This window comes from Gracilinanus agilis, chromosome 5, assembly GCF_016433145.1.
Source record: "Gracilinanus agilis isolate LMUSP501 chromosome 5, AgileGrace, whole genome shotgun sequence".
Lineage (NCBI taxonomy): Eukaryota > Metazoa > Chordata > Mammalia > Didelphimorphia > Didelphidae > Gracilinanus > Gracilinanus agilis.
The window spans coordinates 166,134,561-166,153,638 of NC_058134.1; positions in this window are offsets into that span (position 1 = coordinate 166,134,561).

Consider the following 19,078-nt stretch of genomic DNA (forward strand, 5'->3'; position numbering starts at 1 on the left):
TATATATATAATAAAGAATGTTGTATTAAAGGTAGAGAACAAAATTGAAGTTCCTACCAAAACTTTATATATAAAACAGGAGGCCAAAAAGAGCTCCTACATGCATGATATTTTAACTCTTTAGTTTAATTTACTTCCAGAAGGATCTAAATTCTTGGTGATGTTCTAGACCCCAAAAAGATTTTCTTGAGCAATACAGAGGTTTGTGTTTTTTCCAAGATTGAAAAAATTGTTACATCTGTATAACTTGTGACAAATATCCATCAGTTCATAATTTTTTTTAAACATCACACAGCAAGTGGCTATGTATAAACTCTTGGAAATCCTATATAATAATGGGTTTGTTTGCTATTGTCAATAACTTGGCTATTGTGAATTTTGGGAATTTGGTACTTTATTTGAATGTGCATTATCTAATCTACTGCTGTTTTGTTTTTATATATCTTTTATTTTGTAAAAATCATCTGCATTCACAGTAGATCATGGCCAAGTTTAAAAAGGAAATGGATCTCATATTTTGATGAGGAATTTTTGTGTTCTACCTCCCCTTGGCTCACACAGTGTGTCACTGATTCTAAGTTATATATTTTTGATTTTTAAAACATTTTTCCTTATTGGTTTTCTTTGTATTTGCAATATAGTATTTGAGTACTTTGAAGCACATGTAAACAATATTAATCTTTTTTTTATTTTAAAGTAATATAAGTTTAAAATACATTTGTTCTAATATTAATGCATACCCAAAAAGGCTTTAAACTGTAGAATGCCATTGATTGTTTAAATATTATGGGACTTTGTTTGATGATTATGCCTGATTACAGAAGAAGAAAATATAAAAAGAGCCACTGCACAGTGCTAAAGAAGCACAAAGTCAACCTGCAAAGTGCAAATCAAGCACAAGCTCAAAGAGACCAACCAATCCCAGTGGGATTGATGTAATTTTGTTTTGAGCCAAGATAAGAGGACTTGAACTTGTTTGGGGTTCCAGGTTGCAGCATTTAATATATGTTAAGAAGCAGGACGTCTTCTGAACCACATTCTGTCCAAGCACCTCATCCTGGCTCCCATTTTAGCTCCTATAATCCATTCCCTTTTTTCTGTCTTTTATAAGTGTGGCAAACATTCTGTAGTCTTGGCTAATGATTGAATAAGTGATAATTACTTATATCACTTTTATTGAGCCCTGATTAAAGGACCTGTTATAGTTTTATTTTTCTTTTACTTAGATTTTTAGACATAAAACTGACATTTTTCATTTCATCCACAAGTTATCTTTTATCTTTTATGTGGATTTTTTTATATTTTTGATTTATTTTGCAATTGATTCATATACCTTATAACTCAGCCATATATTCCTGAATGATCTCTGTTTGTTATTATTTTCCTCCGGGGGGGGGGGGCGTTGTTATTATTGTGAACTTTGATTTGAACTTAGAAAATTTTAGGATAAGAAATTTACTACCTCTCAGAATCCAGACAACAAACCTGTTTGGAGAAGGCCCCATGAAGATGAGACTATACACTGCATCAAGAAGATCCATAGTTAACTTTAGGATGTGAAATTGAACAATAGGGGGTTGAAAGCATTTGTTTTGAATGTTTCCCCTTCCACCAAAGGGGACTGCCCCCCAATTTTTTTTTTGTCAATGTAGCAATCATTGATTTTGTTCTCTTTTCCTTTTATCTACACATTATTGCAATTTTTAAGTTGATTACATTTTCATGATCCTTTTGGGGAGACTGGTCTGCCAAATAGGATCATAGGGGGGAATGGATAGTAGGAAAATCTTGAACCCCTAAAGACTGCATTGTCCAAAGTTCCTTTCTGTTTTACCTAAAATGCTTTTCCTTTTGTTTACATTTGCATGGTCATGTTTGTATAAGTTCTGAGGCTCCACCTCATTCTTTCTCTTTTACTCTGGCCAGTGGGCTGAATAGCTAGATCTCTTAATTTAGTTATTATTAATGAAACTTTATTAGATATAATATTTAGTTATTGGATATTAATTTTAAAATCCACAGTTAGAAATTTTACTATTCAGTGCAGATGGGTGGTACCATTGACAAGCAGTGGATATGGGAAGAAGAACTCGAATAAAGCCTCAGATATTGTCTCATTCTGGACCAGTTATTTTACTTCTGTCATAGTTTCTTCACTTGTAAAGAATAGTACCTCCCTTCTTTAGACTTTGCGAGGATAAAATGAGATAATATTATAAAGTGCTTGGCAAACTTTAAAATAACATTTAAATGCTGATTGCTATTATCAATAATTACTGTTATTATAAAGAGACAAACATTTCTGAGCATCTTCTTACAGAAATGATGCTCCTTGGATGTTACTGTTGACTCTGTGGTGTAAATGAATTGTTCATTGGTAAGCCCCAAGATGAAGTAATTTTAGAGGGGGGCACCCGGGAGAATTGCTTTTATGAGGAAGCAAAATTTCTTCCTTCAAGGCACATGACCATAACTATTTGGGAGTGGGGATGGGGGCAGGTTGGAGATTTCACTTAGCACAAAAATCCTGCATATGGTCCACCTTTGAAAACTGTTTTAATCTTTAATTTTTAAAAATTGCCTTTTATAAATAGATATAACCTGTGTATTATAAGTTACTCTTTGCAAAGATTACTGGACAGCAATGTTAACTGGTTTATACTTGCTTTTCACTCTCTCCTTTCAGGGAAAGAGGTGACTCGGAATCCTCCCACACCATATCTAGTTCTCAAACTAGGGCCCTCTAGAGGCAAGACTGTCATCCTGACATTCATCCTATTTCTCTTTCTTATGCTGAAGAGTGCTATTTACTCCTAAGGCTCCAGAGCTCCATGTTATTATTGTTTCATTGTTTCAGTACTATTCAACTCTGTGACACCTCTAGGCGTTTTCTTGGCAAAAACACTGAAGAATCCTCTACTCCTCTCAATTTACTTTTTTTTTTAATAATTTTTATTTTTTAGAAAAGTTATCATGGTTACATGATTCAATTTACTTTTAAAGGTATTGCCTCAATTTATCCTTTTATATTAATTATTAATAAAAATCATAATAGTTCATCATTCTCCTACTAGTTACCAATCTGGAAAAGAGACTACAAAGCAGATTAAATTCTACATAGTGAATCAGCCAAAAGCTTCTGCATTTGCATTTTCTAAACACTATCAAGGTACATATAAGCAATGCTGGGCATACCCTGATTTATCATACCATTTGAATCTGAGAAAATGCAGTCAGTATTAGGGAACAACTTAAATAATAAAGAAAAAATCAGAAATAGATTGAAGTCAGCGCTCAGGGAGAGGAACAGAAAGCTGGAGAAACTATTGCAGAGCTATTTTCATTATTCTTACAGATAGATGAAAACATAGGGTTCTTGTCATAAGTCAGGAATCTGAGGAACAGTTATGCTATTGGGTATGGTATCTCCAACCCTACTTAGCCAAACATTCAAATCATGATATTATTGGGGATAATCCAAGCAGTGCTATGGCTGGATTAAAAGGCAGATAGTCTTCTAAAGCCCTTTGAGCAGAGTTCCAAATTGCCATCCAGAATGGTTGGATCAATTCACAACTCCACCAGCAATGTATTAATGTACCAATTTCACCACATCCCCTCCAACATTCATTACTCTCCCCTGCTGTCATGTTAGTCAATCTGCTAGGTGTGAGGTGATACCTCAGCATTGTTTTCATTTGCATTTCTCTAATTATTAGAGATTTTGAACACTTTCTCATGTGCTTATTGATAGTTTTGATTTATTTATCTGAAAATTGCCTATTCATGCCACTTTCACATTTATCGATTGGTGGATGGCTTGGTTTTTTGTACAATTTATTTAGCCCCTTGTATATTTGAGTAATTAGACCTTTGCTGAGTCTTTTGTTATAAAGATTTTTTCCCCAATTTGTTGCTTCCCTTCTAATTTTGGTGGCATTGGTTTTGTCTATATAAAACCTTTTTATTTTATTTATTTTTTAATTTTTTAGAAAAATTTTCCATGGTTACATGATTTATGTTCTTACTTTCCCCTTCACCCTCCCCAATTTCTCCCCTCCCCCACCATAGCCATTGAGTATCTCCACTGTTTTTTGTTTTTTTTAAACCCTTACATTCTATCTTGAAGTCAATACTGTGTATTGGCTCCAAGGCAGAAGAGTGGTAAGGGTGGGCAATGGGGGTCAAGTGACTTGCCCAGGGTCACACACCTGGGAAGTGTCTGAGGCCAGATTTGAACCTAGGACCTCCCGTCTCTAGGCCTGGCTCTCAATCCACTGAGCTATCCAGCTGCCCCCTTTAAAATTTTTTTATACCCTAATATCTTTTATATACATATGCTTCTATATTAGTTTTTTTTTTTATTTGTTACAGGGCTAGACAATGGGGGTTAAGTGACTTGCCCAGGGTCACACAGCTAGGAAGTACCCGAGGCCAGATTTGAACCTAGGACCTCCTGTGTCTAGGAATGGCTTTCAATCAACTGAGCCTTCCAGCTGCCCCTCTCCACTGGTTTTAACATGTGTCATTGATCAAAACCTATTTTCATATTTTTGATAGTTGCATTGGTGTGGTTATTTCGAGTCTACATCCCCAATCATGTCCGCTTCAACCCATGTGTTCAAGGAGTTGTTTTTCTTCTGTGTTTCTTCTCCTGTATTTCTTCCTCTGAATGTGAGTAGTGTTCTTTCCCATAAATCCCTCAGAATTGTCCTGGGTCATTGCATTGCTGCTAGTACAGAAGTCCATTACATTCAATTTTACCACAGTGTATCAGTCTCTGTGTAAAATGTTCTTCTGGCTCTTCTCCTTTCACTACATCAATTCCTAGAGGGCTTTCCAGTTCACATGGAATTCCTCCAGTTTATTATTCCCTTGAGCACAATAGTATTCCATAGGATTCCACAAAATCTTTTTAGTTTAATGTAGCCAAAATTATTTATTTTACATTTTGTAATTTTTTCTAGCTCTTGTTTGTTTTTTAAATCCTTTTTATTTGTTACAAGATGAAGGGGAAAGTAAAAACACGAGTTATGTAACAATGGAAAATTTTTCTAAAAATAAAAAGTACTAAAATAATAAAAAAAAGAAGATGGGTCTGTAGTTTTCTTTCTCTCTTTTTGATCAACTGGCTTTGGGATCAGTACCATACTTGTGTCATAAAAGGAGTTTGTGAATCCCTCTAGTCCTGGGGATTTTTTCTTAGGGAGTTCTTTGTTGGCTTTTTCAATTTCTTTCTCTGAGATGGGATTATTTAAGTATTCTATTTCTTCTGCTATTAATCTAGGAAATTTATATTTTTGTAAATATTCATCCATCTCACCTAGATTGATATATTTCTTGCCATATAAGTGGGCAAAATAGCTTTTAATGATTGCCTTGATTTCCTCTTCATTAGAGGTGAGGTCTCTCTTTTCATCTTTGATACGTATGATTTGGTTTTCTTTCCTTTTTTTAATCGGATTGACCAGTACTTTGTTGATTTTATTTGTTTTTTCAAAGTACCAGCTTCTAGTGTTATTTATTAATTCAATAGTTCTTTTACTTTCAATTTGATTAATTTCTACTTTAATTTTTATAATCTCTAATTTTCTCTTTAACTGGGGATTTTTCATTTGTTCCATTTCTAGTTTTTTTTATTTGCATGCCCATTTCATTGGTCTTTGCACTCTCAAATTAGTTCATATATGCACTCAAGGATATAAATTTTCCCCTAAGTACTGCTTTAGCTGCATCCCACAGAATTTGGAAGGATGTCTCATAATTGTCATTCTCTTCAATGAAATTATTGATTGTTCTTTAACTAACTGGTTTTGGAGAATCATATTATTTAATTTCCAATTAGTTTTTGATTTGCCTGTCCATGTGCCCTTACTGATTATTATTCTTATTGCATTATGATCTGAAAAGGTTACATTTATTATTTCTGCTCTTTTGCATTTGTTTTCCATGTTCCTATACCCTAATACATGGTCAATCTTTGTGAATGTACCATGTGCAGCTGAAAAGAAGGTGTATTCCTTTTTTTCCTATTTATTTTTCTCTACATACCTATTTAATCTAATTTTTCTGGGACTTCATTCACTTCTTATACCTCTTTCTTATTCATTTTTGGTCTGATTTATCTAGATCTGAAAGAGGAATATTTAGATCTCCCACTAGTATAATTTTACCATCTATTTCCTCCTTGAACTCTGCAGGTTTCTCCTTTAGAAATTTGGATGTTATACCATTTGATGCATATATGTTGAGTACTGTTATTTCCCCATTGTCTATCATGCCTTTTATCAGGATGTAATTACCTTCCCTATCTCTTTTAATCAGATCTATTTTTATTTGGCTTGGTCAGAATTGCCATGATTGCCACTTCTGCCTTCTTTTTCTCAGTTAAAGCCCAAAAGATTTTTCTCCAGCAATTGATCTTAAACCTGTTTGTGTCCACCTGCCTCATATGTTTTTCTTTTAGACAACATATTGTAGGATTTTGGTTTCTAATCCACTTTGCTATTTGCTTCCATTTTATTGGCGAGTTCATCCCATTCACATTTAGAGTTATAATTATCAGCTGTGTATTCCCCAACATTTTGGTATTCTCTCCTACTTCTACCCCTTCTTCTTGCGCTCTTTCCTTTCAAACCAGTCATTTGTTTTAAAATTGGTCCCCCTTGTACCCTCCCTTGGTTAACTTCCCTTTCAACCCCTCCCTTATTATTCTCCTCTTTTTATTTTTTAAGGTCTAATGAATTCCCTCCCCCTTCTCTTCCCCTCCGCTTTTTGACCTCCCCTCTTCCCTGCTCCCCTTGGTTTATCCCTTATGACTTTCTCCATAGGGTTAGATAGAATTCTCTATCCCAATGTGTATAGCTACTCTTCCCTCTCAAGATTAATTCCACTGAGACTAAGGTTTATATATTACCTATTAATGCTTCCTTCCTCTCCTTCTTATAATAGTATTCATCCCTTCCCTTTCCCATGCCCTCTTTGTGTGGAATAGAATAACCTATTTTTCTTATTCATTCAATAATTCATTGATTATTATAATAATTCATTCATTATTCTTGGTGTCATCTACTCTTCCCCCCCTCTTTTTGCTCCATATCATTTTAGGCCATTTAGTATTCCAACCTCTCCCTATGAATAAGTCTTCTCATTACTATAATAGTGAATGCAGTATTTGAAAATTACATGTAACATTTCTCCATATAGGAATACAAATAATTTGATCTTATTCAAGTTGTTAAAGAAGCAAATTTAAAAAATAAGAGTTTTCTTTCTTTCCCCTCTGTTTCTTATTTACCTTTCATGTTTCTCTTGGTTTTAGTGGTTGGATATCAAACTTAAAATTTAGACCTGGTCTTTTCTGTGCAAATACTTGGAAATCTTCTATCTTGTTGAATGCCCAGTGTAATGCAAAGATGCAACAAAAGCTTTTACCTTTGCAAAAGTTAACTGAAAACTTCTGGCAGTTATAAGCCTTAGAATGCTGACAGAAGTTCAGTTGGAACCTGAGGCTTGAATAGAGTGGAAGGTCCAACTCAAGCTCTGCTTTTGGGTTTTGGCTTTGCTTTTGGCCTGTGCTTTTATCTCTGGTCAATTTGAACTTAGCTAATTTCTCTGGACTTCTCCCTTGCCTTCTCCATATTATTCCCCTGTTACCTTTCCTGTTTTTCCCTGTGGGCTCTGGGAGGAAGAGTGGCTTTTGTGTTTTAGTTATTAGACTTTGTGGGTTTAGTTTCCCTATAGGCAAGTTGGAAATCCTTGAATCAAACTATCCATTATTTTATTGACTTAATATACACATTACTTTAAAAGCAGCCAAATCTTTCCTGACTGGGAGAGCAGGCTCTCTTTCAGTCTAACCCACTCCTGTGACCCTCCCCTTTCTTGAGTTTCTCCCTAGAGGTTATCAGAAACCCCAAACCCTTCTCTCCTTCTGAATAACCCTGAATATTAATAAATTTCCTTGTTACCTATTCAAACCCTCTGGTGAATCATTGTGTTGAAGATTAGGCAAGGGTTGAAGAGGGAAGGAATTATTTTCTTTTACTTTCTTGAGGGAAATGGAGGAAGTTGGGAGGAAGCCCTTACCCGAGACCTCCTCCTGAACCCATCAGTTTCACTGACAGGGAGGAGCCCTTCGACTCCTCCCTTTAGAGACTTGAGAAACTGACAAGAAAAACCCTCAAGGCAGATTTAAAACCATTTCTGACTGGCCCAACTCCTTGTGTCTATAGAGATACCTTTCCTGCCTGGAAGGGTTCAACCTATTCCCCCCAATATCCTCTGTCTCTAGTCTGAATGTCTAGCCTGTTTCAGCTGCCTCTCCTGAATACCCCAACTGTTCCTTGCCATCCAATATACCGCCTTGTCCATTCGTTCCCTAAACTCAGCCATCCCTTTCATTTCTCTCCTATCACCTCAATCACCTTCAAAACCTCCTTATTAGCAAGGATTAAGAGAGCACCCAACTTTATTGAGAACACCATACTTACCCCTGGAATTATATAGTCAGTTTTGATGGGTAGTTGATCCTTGGTTGTAGACCCAATTATCTTGCCTGTCTAAATATCATGTTCCGAGCCTTGCGGTCTTTTAGTGTGGAGACTGCCAGGTCCTGTGTGATGCAGACTGGTGCTCCTTGATATCTGAATTGTTTCTAACTTATTGTAAAATTTTCTTCTTTTACTTAGAAGCTCTTGAATGTGACTATTTTATTCCTGAGGGTTGTCTTTTCAGGGTTTAGTATAGAGGGTGATCTATAGATCCTTTCAATGTCTATTTTGTCCTCTTGTTGAAGAACATCAGGGCAGTTTACTTGGTTAATTTCTTGTAGTGTGGTGTCCAAATTTCTATTAATTTCTGCTTTTCCAGGAAGACCAATGATTCTCAAATTGTCTCTTCTAGACCTGTTTTCTTGATCTGTTATTCTCTCAGTGAGATATTTCATGTTTCCTTCTATTTTATCAGTCTTTTGATTTTGTTTTATTAGTTCTTGCTGTCTTGAGAGATCATTGGCTTCTACTTGCCCAATTCTGGACTTTCGAGACTGGTTTTCTGCTATAATCTTTTGATTTTCCTTTTCAATTTGGTCTATTCTGTTTTTCATAGTTTCCTGCTGTTTAATTTCAGTCCCCAATTTGCTTATAATTTCATTTAATTTTGGGGCTTCTTTCTCCAATTGGGAGTTTCTGTCTTTTAACCTGTTAATATCCTTTTGAGCTATTTTCCACTTTTCTTGCCAAATCTCTTCCATCTTTTCGCATGATCTCAGATTTGAACTCTTCAAGAGCTTGTGACCAATTTTCATTTTTTTTGGGAAGGTTTGGATGTGATTATTTGTTTGTTCTCCTCTGCTGTCTGCTCTGTTGTCTGGATTTTTTCTGGGTAAAAGTTATCAAGATGTTAAAGCATTCTTCTTGATCTTTCTCTTTGGAAGTTCTTGCCATTATTATTATGCTATTTTTCTTTCTTAGTCAGAAGTCTGGGTGAGGCAGGCAGGCTCTCTGTCTATTGAGCTATGGAACAGTTTTTGCCTGAATCACAGTTAAGTGCAGCCCCTCTCAGCTTTATCCTCTCACCCAAGGTCTGTGCTATTTAGGCTCCTGTGGTCTCAAGTCTAGCTGTTCTCAGGGTCAAGCCTTCATGGTCGTACCCTTGATTGCTTCTCTATATGAGGTTCCTTTAACAGTCTTAGGGAGCTGCTTCCACAGTCATGCACCCCTCCTCATTGGGTCCCCACCCAAGTTCTGCACCTGCCTCAAGATCTGCTTTCAAAGTCCACATTCTTTAGCCTCTTGGGGTCTTAAATTTTGCTGCTTTCAGGAGCCAGCCCCTGGTGGTCCCAGGTAGCTGCCAAAACCTTAGTGAATGCCCCAAACTTGCTCTAACTCTTTCGTGCTGGCTTTTGCACTGTAGGTGAAGTGTGGGGAGGGGGTGATTAGCTCATATTTTAGTGAAAGCAATTTCACCCCCTTATAGCATGGAAATGCCCAGATTCCATGTACCTGCAATGTTGTGCCCTATTGTGGGGTCCCTTCATTCATCTGGATTTGGTTTTTGTGTCCTTTTGAGGTATCATGTGAAGGTGGTTAGGAGAGTTCAGTACTCCGCTTTTACTGTGCAGCCATCTTCAACAGAATGGTTTTAGAAAGAGCTATAGAAACCTACAGGAAATGATGCATAGTGAAATAAGCAAAACTAGGAGAACACTCTTCATAGTAACAGTGATATTGTAAGATGATCAACTATGAAAGACATATGATCCAGGACAATACAAAGATCTAGGAAAATCCTGAAGGTCTTATGACAAAGAATTCTATCCATCTCCAGAGAAAGAACTGTAGGAGTTGAAATGCAAATCAAAGCATACTATTTTTCAATTTTGTTAATTTGTATTTTTATTTAAGGGTTTTGGTTTTATATTAGTATTCTATTTCAATAATTAACAATATGGAAATATGTTTTCCATAACAATACATGTATAATCCAGTTCAAATTGCTTTCCATCTCCTGGAAGGAGGAGGGAAGATTTGGAACTTATGACTTTAGAAAATATATGTGGAAAATTGTTATTATTTGTAATTTGGAAAATAAAAAGAGAAAATAAACAAAAGAAGAGGAGAGTAATGAAAGACAAGTATAGATAGTGGAATAAGATGGCCCACAAAACTCTAGAGTATATCCGGAAACATTAAAACTTATATAATATGTCTGTGGTTTTCTGTGTTAATATGTAGCTCTCAGGGGTCTATTTCTTGAGTGTGACACTGTTGTAAAAGAACTTTCATCATTTAAATTATTAGGCAGTCCTCTTGTCATAGGTAATATGAATGGAGGCAAAAAAGGAAAACGGGAAAAACAAAAACAAACAAAACAAAAATTTACAGTCTGCATTTCTGCTCTCCCAATTTTTGGAAGGACGAAATCTTAAAGCTTTTATAGGACAGTCCTCCTAGCATGTACTAAAAGAAAAATTAAAACCATATCAAAACAACAATGTGGAGGAATACAAAAGCCAGAGTCCAAATCATTTCCTTCCTCCTTCAAAATGGCTAATCTCAAAATCTTATAGTCTGCTCCATGTGATGGATAATAGCATATCTTTGAAGTTCACATTGGGTAACCTCATATAAAGTGGTGATAAACCCGGACAGCACCAAAAAGAATCACAGCCCCAGCACAGATGATAATATTTCTAGTATACTCAAGGATTTCTTCCCTTGATGTGAAGTGGTAATGATGACTAGGAACAGCTCCAGAAACCTGAGGGCCTCTGCACACATACTTCTCCATAATCAGCAATTCTTTATCCTGGATCAGTTATCTGTAATAAAGTGGCTAAGGGCCCTTGCACTTGACCTATGTTGGAATCTAAATTGACATAGAAGCTGTCTCTGTACTGGCGTATAACCATATTCCTCGGTATACCTGACTAAGTTCCCCCTTTGCAAGACCCACATCAGAGGAATAATATAAAATCTTTGCCCCTTTAGGAGCTCAGGAGAGAGCCTGCACCTTCTTCTAAAGAGGCTAAGTAAGGGCTCAACTTCACCCTTACCTAATGTTTCAGAATTACCATAAAGAAATACCAGATCTCCTTTCTTCTAGGTAAATACACATAAATCAGTTTTTATCTTTAATTTCACCTACTAATTGGTAGCAAGTTGCCTCTAAACAAGATCCCCTGCTAGGTCCACCAAGTCTTTTCTGGGAAGGAACTTCTTAAAAGTAAGAGATATGTCAATAGATTTGGACTGCAGTTACTTTTCCATGATGGACAGAGCCTTCTGAGGGGGCAAGGATTTTAGGGTTAAGGCCATGCTAAGCCTGAGCATGCTGGCATTGAGAATCCCTCAGGTTATTCAGTTGATGCTCAAAGGTAGTGGAGTAGGGTTTAGACTAGTGAAATTTACAGAGATCTGAGAATAATAGGACCACAATATCAAAGATCTAGAGTCAGGAAGATGGCAGCTTAGAAGCAGCAGAAGTCTATTCCTCTAAGACTATCCTTCCACACCAATCAAAACAAAGTGCTTCAAAAAGATAGAAATTAAAACCCAACAACAAGATGGAGCCACAGTTTTCTCCTACTCAAGTGAATTTGAAAGGTACACAGAGGGGGCAGCTGGGTAGCTCAGTGGAGTGAGAGCCAGGCCTAGAGACAGGAGGTCCTAGGTTCAAAACCCGGCCTCAGCCACTTCCCAGCTGTGTGACCCTGGGCAAGTCACTTGACCCCCATTGCCCACCCTTACCACTCTTCCACCTATGCAACAATATACCGAAATTAAGGGTTTAAAAAAAAAAAAAGCAAAAAAAAAAAAAAAAAAAAAAAAAAAGAAAGGTACACAGAAAAAGTTGAATTTTCAGATATAAGGGAAAGAAGGGAAGTCCTAACATCCCTCCTCCACCTACTGGCTGAGAACCAAGGTAGGACTCAATCTGACAGTGGGATCTCAGGGCAAAGGCTGCAACTGTGATTGAGTACCTTAGTACCACCACATGAAGCTCAGAGCTTTGACAACAGCTGGTAGGGAGGCTGCTGGCAGAAAGGAGTAGAGGGCAGAGCCAGCTGGTAAATAACTTCAGTTTCCACACTTTCTCCTTTAGCCTCTATTGGCATCTGGGGAAGATCTGGCTTCAGGGAATATTAGTTCAACAGGTCAACTCTCAAATCCAGTATACCAGTGGAACAGAGAAAAAGTCTATTCATGGCAGAAAAGCTCAAACTCACAAAGCCAGTAAACAACCAGAAGAGCAAGTGTATAGCACATATGAAGGGGAGAAAAAGAAAGAATATGAGTAAACAACAGAAGAAAAAAGAAATTATGGTTGAAAGTTTCTATTCAGATGAAGAATAAAGAACAGATGAAACAGAGGAGGGCCAAGGAACATCAAGCAACACCTCAAAAACTCCAGCAAACTGGACTCAGGTTCTGGAAGGGCTCAAAAAAGAATTCAAAAAACAAATAAGATAGGATGAAGAAAATTGAGAAAATAACTTAAAAAGCAAAATAGGTCATCTAGAAACAGGGACACATAAAATAAGAGAAGAAAATAGTGTCTTAAAAGAAAGAATTGACCAGCAAAAATGAAGCAAAAAAATAAAAGATGAAAAGAATGATTTACAAAGAAAAATAGATCAAGAGGAAAAAGAAAATCAAAAATTCATGGATGAAATTTAGTCTTCAAAAATTAGTATTGAGCAATTAGAAGCTAATGACTTCACAAGGCATCAAGAAGATAAAACAAAATCATAAGAATGAAAAAAATAGAAAATCTGAACTTAATATGTTTGTTACCTTGTTACATACATTTTGTCTTTGGTGTCTATACTATTTTTACCCTTACATGTATTTTATTTTAAGATTACCTTCAGTTGAATTTAATAAATTTATTTACTTGAATAAAAAATGGGCTAATATGGACCTTGAAGAATTGAAGGGAGTAGAAGTTTATGTATTTGAGGGCTTTGAAGAGAAAGATGAGGAGAACAGTGACTTAATAGAGACATTAAGGAAAGAAATTAAAAGTTTAAAGGAGGAAATTGAAAAAGAAAAAGAAAATCAAGCAGTGGCCATAGCCTCTTTGTGAGAATCCACAAATCAAACACTAATATCTCACTTTTGTGGAAAAAGATGTCATATAATGATGTATAATAGGAGCAAGAATCAGGAAAATAGAAATAGAAACTTTAGGAATAATAACTATTTTAGAAATTATGATTAATAATAACAAATAAATAATAACATTGATAGAGACAATTATGGAAATAATAATCTGAATGAGACAAAAGATAACTCACAACAATATATCCAAAACGTGCCTTGTCCACACTATACTCAGAATGGAAATCCCTCTTAATGAGGGAACCCCAGAGAAATGCAAACGTTCTTTATGAAGATCTGAGAGGGGGGAAAGGAGTCTTGAATCAGAGAGTGAAACTTTTGATTTCCCAGATCCTTATATCTTAACAGTAGTTAGCCCAGTCCATTCTCCCCCATATAGTTATGAATTTCATGTAACTCTAAAAGTTGGGAACACATATTATGATTGTCTCCTAGATACTGGAACTTCCAGATCAGTTTTGGTGAGTAAACAAGATGCTAAATGCAGTTCTATTGGCTCTCTAAATGTAGAAGGTGTATCAGGGGCACCTCTATAGGTCCCAAAGCTTTCCCCTCAAATGATATCTGTGGGACCCCCATCATTAGAACATTCTTTTCCTTTTAATGCCTGGTTCCCCTATAAATATATTAGGGAGAGACCTTTTATGTAAACTTAGAGCTACAAGGTAAGGGTTTAAAAAATTGGTGAGTCAAAGAACAAATCAAAGAAACAATTACTGATTTCATTGAAGAGAATGACAATGAAGAGATAACATATCAAAATCTATGGGATTCAGCCAAAGCAGTACTCAGGGGAAAATCTATATCCCTGAAAGCCTATATCAAAAAATAGAGAGGGGAGAGATTAATGAATTTGGCATGCAACTTAAAAAAAAAACTAGAAAAAGAACAAATTTTTAAAAAAAACCCAAAAATGCTAAATTGGAAATCATAAAAATCAAAATTTTGTTTTGAATTGAAATTGAAATTAAATTTTAATTTACTTTAATTTGAAATTGATTTGAATTGAATAACATTGAATATAAAATTGAATTTAATTATTGAAATTGAAATTAAAATTCAATTGAATTGAATTGAAATTGAAATTAAACAAAACTATTGAACTAATAAATAAGACTAGGAGCTGGTTCTTTGAAAATATAAAAAAATAAAGTATTGATTAATCTAATAAAAAGAGAAAGAAGAGAATCAAATTACCAGTATCAAAAATGAAAAGGGAGATATCTCCAATGAAGAGGAAATGACAGCCATTATTAACAGCTATTTTTCCCAATTATATGACAATAAATAAGAAAATCTATGTGAAATAGATGATTATTTACAAAAATACAAATCACCCAGATTAGCAAAAAAAGGAAATTGAATACTTAAATAATCTTATCTGAGAAAAAGAAATTAAATAAACCATCAAGCAACTCCCTAGGTAAAAATCATCAGGGTCAGATGGATTCACAAGTGAATTCTATCAAACATCTAAAGAACAACTAACCCCTACATGACAAAATAAGCAAAGAATATTCTTGCCAAATTCTCTTTATAACATAAATATGGAACTGATTCCCAAGCCAGGAAGACCAAAAATAAAGAAAGAAAACTACAGACCAATCTCCTAAATGGACATAGATGCAAAAATTTTAAATAAAGTACTACCAAGCAGACTACAGCAAATTATCACAAGGATTATTCACTAAGATAGCAATTTATACCAAGAATGAGAGGCTGGTTTAATATTAGGAAAACCATGCACATAATTGACCATATCAACAACCAAGCTAACAAAAAACAGGAATGGGTATTATATTTTATCAGAGACATTTTTTCATCTATTGAGATAATCATGTGATTTTAAAAACAAGAAAAAAAAAAGGTCTGAAGTTAAAAGGGACCTTTAAGGTCATCTAGTCCAACTCTCTTATTTTATAGTTGAGGAAATTGATTATGCAGAGAAGTAAAGTGACTTTTATACTGTCACATTAGAATTAGTGATAGAATTTGAACCCAAGCCTTTTCAAATGCATATCTATTACTATATCCACTAAATCATGAGTGATCTTCATGAAGGTAATAATTAAACTTAGAAGGGCTATTGAAATCACCATGAAATTGAGAATATTGAGAGAGAAGAAAAAGGAGCCAGACATTTAGCCTAAGGGCACATCCATAGACAAAAACATAAAACAGCCAAGCCCAAACTGATCTCAAGCCCACTGTCTCCAATTTGAGCATCCTTTTATCCATTTCACACAATCCTTATTTATCTGATATCTTTACTAAATTGTAAGCTTCTTTTGATCAGGAACACTATTTTATTTAAACTTTCTTTTTCACCCAGAACCTACCATAGTGCTCTATACAAATATATAATTAACTTATGCTTATACGATATATTTGACTTATAAGAAATGTAGTGAAACTCTATGTTTAACATAGTATTCAAGTCAATGAACTGAAAGGTAAAATAGAAAATATATTATGACTAATTTTCTCTAAGGTATCTAGGTGGCTAGATTGGCTAGAGTGTCATATCTGGAGTCAGAAACATTTATAGAGTTCAAATTTGGATGTAGACATTTACTAGGTATGTGACACTGAATAAGTCACTAAACCCTGTTTGCCTTAGTTTTTTCATCTATAAAATGAATTGGAAAAGGAGATGGCAAACCATTCTAGGTACTGTTTCCTGAGAAAACCCCAAATGGAGTCAGCAAGAATTGGACACGACTGAAATGATTGAACAACACCAGTTAATTATCTCTAAACAACAGAGGCATACCTGCTTCTCCTCATCTTAACAGATTCGATCACAATAAGAAGAGAACTTTGCTTTATTTTTCTGTGTAATTTTTTTCTTTATCTTGGTATCATGATAGAAACAAGAGAAATGAAAAATTCCAAGCCCTGAAAGCACTTTCTAGGAAGTTCATTAATCAGCAAACTTCCTTTTAAGGCCTTCCATTTACACAACTCTACATACCTTCCCAGCACCATAAGGAAAAAATGGATAGCCATCAGTCTTCAGAGAAATATCATACAAAGAACTAACTATGGATAGGATTATATTGATTTTTTTAATGAAGGTAACAGAATACTCAAAGGAGGGAGGAAAAAATTCAGAAAGAATTTTGTTGTATAAGCATTGTGGAATTGAACTTATTTGCCATATGGCGTATTTCCAGCGTGATAAAGAAGAATACCAAATAACAAACTGATATGTAAGTTTTGTATATACATGTTGGCTCCTTTTGTTGCCAAGACTTCAGGGAACAGCCCTGCCTGAAGTGATGGAATAGGGAGTGGTGAGGAGGTGAAAAAGGGAGGAACATAAATCATTAGCTGCTGGTTCTTTTGACATTGTTCGTGCTGTCTAAAACATTCTTTTTGCACAGAAAGAATTTGTGTATGTGTATGTATGTGTGCACACTAATACATTGTTCATGCACACTTTACTTAGATAAACTTGGCCTCAGGAAAAATTGAGAAATTTGTGTGGCTTGTCTTTGCTAATGCTAGGCACTTCTTTCTGTATTTTTTACCTGTAGTCCTTTCTCTTTTCTCTTCTTTTTTCAAGTACTCGGTGAATTCTTACCCTCTCAGAGAGGTGAAACTAGAGTAAGCAGCTAGAGCTTTGCCCCAGACTGAAGGGAACAAGGTTTTGAGTTCCACCACTGACCTAAGTTCCATTTTTTTAGGTATGGAAGGTCAAGACCTATAGGCTGCAAGGGAATGGGCTCACTATTGGGGCAGAAACAACTCTCTCTTTCAATACAATTGTCCCTCTTGAGGTGAACTATTCTGAGTTCTTTCCTTTCTCTGTATTTTGCACATGCAGAATTGATCGTGATAGTTCAGTTCTCTCCTCACTGCATTCAATAATTTCTTCTCCTCCAAAACATCTGCATTCTAATCGTAGCCATTTGTATACAGTGATATACATTTAATCTGCCACTTCTTTCAAAGATATTTACCTTTTAAGACTTATCTATAATGACAAATAAAATGTCTTATACCTCTAAAAGGAAACTCAAAACACCAGGGAGCTGGTAAGGGAACTTTAAGGTAGGGAGGAAGAAGGAAAAGACGGAAGAATTAACCACTCACATAACTATTTACTTTTTCTAGGAGAAGGGCTGTCTTTGTGCCATATGGCTTTTTTTTTTTAGAATTTAGTTTGTTTTTTTTTTTTAATTTAAAAAATTGGAAATATTTAACTTTAGAGCTAGGAAGTGCTTTAGAGAATTGACCTAGAATACATGTGATTTGGAATATGTAAAACAAGTGATTTCAGATTTTAAAAAGGTAGGTTCTATTCAGATATTTTTAGCAATAATATTTGTCATAGCAAAAACTTGAAATTTAGTTGGAATAGTTTTATAACCCTTTGGGTATAATTCCAGATTTGTCTCCAAAATGGTTGGATCAGATCACAATTCCGCCAACAGTGAATTAATGTAACCATTTTTCCATATTCTCTCCAACATCTGTCAATTTTATAATTTTAGCCAAACTAATAGGTGAGAGATGGTATCTCAGATTTATTTTGAATCACATTTCTTTAATTGATAATGATTTAGAGCATTTTTTTCATATAGTTATATGTAACTTTGATTTCTTTATTCAGAAAGTGGCCATATCTTTTGGTCATTCATCAACGGGGGACTTGGCTCATATGCTCATAAATTTGACACAATTTTAAGATATAAGACCACTATCTGAGAGACTGTCTATAATTTTTCCCCAATTTGTTGTTTTCCTTCTCATCTATGTATAACTTTTGATGCAACAATACTACCATTAAGTGTATCTCCTGAGATGATTAGAAAAAAAAAAGAAAAGAATCAGTATTTCTAAAATGTTTATATCAACTCTCTGTGGTAACAAAGAACCAAAAATTGAAGGGATATCGATCAATTGGCAAATGGTTAAACAAGTTGTGTCACATAATTGTGAAGGAATAAGACTGTGCTATAAGAAATGACAAGCAGGTTAATTTAAAAAAATGGAAAGACATGAAATTATGGAACATGAAACAAATAGAACTGAGAGAACACTATGTACAGCATCAGAAATATTGTTTGAAGAATGACTTGTGTATGTTCACCTATAAAGAAAGAACTGAAAAACAGAAACAAATGAGACATAATTATATATCTACATCTATATATATACATATATGTATATATATATATATATCTTTTATTTTTTGGTCAATGATGACTTCTCTAGTGGAGAAGGAGGGAGAGAGGGAATTATCTGGAAATTTTATTGTGATGAAATTTAAAATAAAAAATATGATATTTATTAGCTACCTATAAATTGAGAAAACACAAGATAAATTATAACATGTAATGTAACTAGAATATCAAATTGAATATGAGAAAGATATCACAATTAATATCAGAAGACATTAAGATCATGTAGAAGACTTGAATGAATTGGTGAAAGGAGAAAGAAAA